Raw genomic sequence first — 2,310 nt, 5'->3', positions numbered from 1 at the left:
TGCTACAAGGCAAAAGCTCCTAACTCAAACTCATCGGAAAAGGTGAGACTTCTGCAAAGTGCACTTTGAAGAAGAGGTACTTCTTGCTTATGAAAAGAAGCCAGTGAATCTTTTAAGATTAATAAGAGAATATTTAACAGTTAAGCACATGATTTGGAGTGAAGACTTCGGATGTTGCTCTGCTGGTCCAGGCTGCTTAATACTCTTCTTGTTCCTTCTGTGGGCCCCTTCATCAGGTATCACAAAGCCTTCATTTGCGGCATAAAGAATATCTACAATCACAATCCTCTGCAGTACAGGGTCATTTCCCCCCTCATTCTCCTGGAAAATCAGTTCAATGTTCCTTAGCTTTCCGAAGTAGAAGTTTCTCTCCTCCAAGTCTTCAACAGTAACCTTCAATACTTTGACCTGCTGCATCAATTCAGCTGCTTCGTCATCTCCATCGCCCACAGCAGGATTCTTCTGCACCGTCCTGGGGACAGCCTTAGGAGCTGCAGTAGCTCTCTGTGTTGCAGTGGGGTCTCTGTGGGGCTGCACTACTGTGGGGTTGCACTACTGTGGGGCTGCACTACTGTGGGGCTGCACTACTGTGGGGCTGCACTACTGTGGGGCTGCACTACTGTGGGGTTGCACTACTGTGGGGCTGCACTACTGTGGGGCTGCACTACTGTGGGGTTGCACTACTGTGGGGCTGTACTACTGGAGCTGAGAGGTTTCTTCGGTTTACTCAAAGCTGGAGTGACAAGAGAAGGAGCCACTGCAGTTTCTTGACCTTGTCTGACAGCTACAGGATCATACTCTTTTCCATCTTAATTTGCATCAAAAAAACTTCTTGAACCATTGAACGAATTCAAAATTGTCCTGAAATTTTCCTTTTACTAATTTATCCACAGGAATTATTTTGTCAACACCCATCCTCTTGAAGCCTGTTTGTAGTATTTTGAAGTTCTGGATATATTCATGTTCTAGCTTAGAATTTCACTTTCTTCAAGGCAATGGAGCCAGGGAAAAGCATGTCCATAAACTGACAGTATGCAGCTCCTGAACACAACTGTTCTATCTCTGTCAGATTCAACTGCAGAAATTCATTGATCCAAGCCAGCATGTCATGTCGACTTAGGCTATCACTGGTGACAGATGTCGAGTACATGTTCACTGCCATCTTTGGCTCTCACAGGACCCGCGTCCTCTGTAAGCGCGCCCAGCTCTGATTCGTCTTTGTCTCATTCAAACCTTCATACCCTGCCCGCCTGCGCAATGACCTCACATGCACCCCACCGTGTCGCGCAGACGCAGCGAGAGTTCTAATTATTGATCCACAAGCAGCAGTGGGAGACTGTGTCACTGGTCATAGCTTGAGCGTTTGAGACCTCAAAGGCCTTCTCCACCTGGCAGATTTCTTCTAACAAGGCTACACCTACTCCAACAAGGTCACACCTCCAAATAGTGCCACTTCCTATGGGCCAAGCATTCAAACATATGAGTCTGTAGAGACCATTCCTATTCAAACCACCACAGCCACCATGTAGGACTTGGAACAAGTACTCTTAATCACTAAGCAATCTTTCCAGCCCTATTTTACATTTTTAATTATGTATTCTTGTGTCTATATGCTGGTATGTGCATGTGAACACAGGTGCCTTCAGAGACCAGAAGTATCAGATCCTCTTGGAGCTGAAGTTAGAGGCAGTTTTGAACCACCTGACATAAGTGCTAGGAACTGAACTCGGGTCCTCTATAACTTCGGTATGCACTCTTAACCACACTGATCCTTGTCTCTAGCCCTCTGCTTGGGTTTCTTGGTTGTAGTAGTGGTGATGGCATATGTATGCGTGTGAGCCACAGCATAGTTGTGGAAATCAGAGGACAATTTGTGAGAGTCATTTCTTTCCTTCCACATTGTGGGTCCTGAGGATTAAACTTGGGTCATTGGGCCTTATTACCAAGCAACTATACCCTCTAGTGTAGTGGTTCTCAACTTTCCTAATGCTTCAAACTTTGATAGTTAATCATGCTGTGGTGACCCCCAACCATAAAATTATTTTTGTTGCTACTTCATAACTGTAATTTAGCTACTGTTACGAATTGTAAATGTCTGTGTTTTCTGACAGTCTTAGGCAACCCCTGTGAAAAAGTCATTTGACTTCCCTCACAGGGGTCATGACCCACTGATTGAGAACCACCCCTTTAAAACTCTTTGTTGTTTGTTTGAAACACCATGTAGTTGTGGCTGGCCTAGAACTTGTTGTGTCAACCAGGCTGACCTCAAACAGACTTGCCTCTGTGTCCAGAGTGCTGAGATAAATAGCA

The 2,310-nt window shown here is 45.2% G+C and overlaps 1 pseudogene; it reads right to left on the bottom strand.

Moving 5' to 3' along the window:
• Window positions 1-140: 140 nt before the first annotated feature.
• On the bottom strand, window positions 141-1,165 carry LOC110314017 (annotated as a pseudogene).
• Window positions 1,166-2,310: the final 1,145 nt, after the last annotated feature.

The sequence above is a fragment of the Mus pahari genome, chromosome X, assembly GCF_900095145.1.
Source record: "Mus pahari chromosome X, PAHARI_EIJ_v1.1, whole genome shotgun sequence".
Lineage (NCBI taxonomy): Eukaryota > Metazoa > Chordata > Mammalia > Rodentia > Muridae > Mus > Mus pahari.
This window is presented reverse-complemented; position numbering and strand designations above follow the sequence as displayed.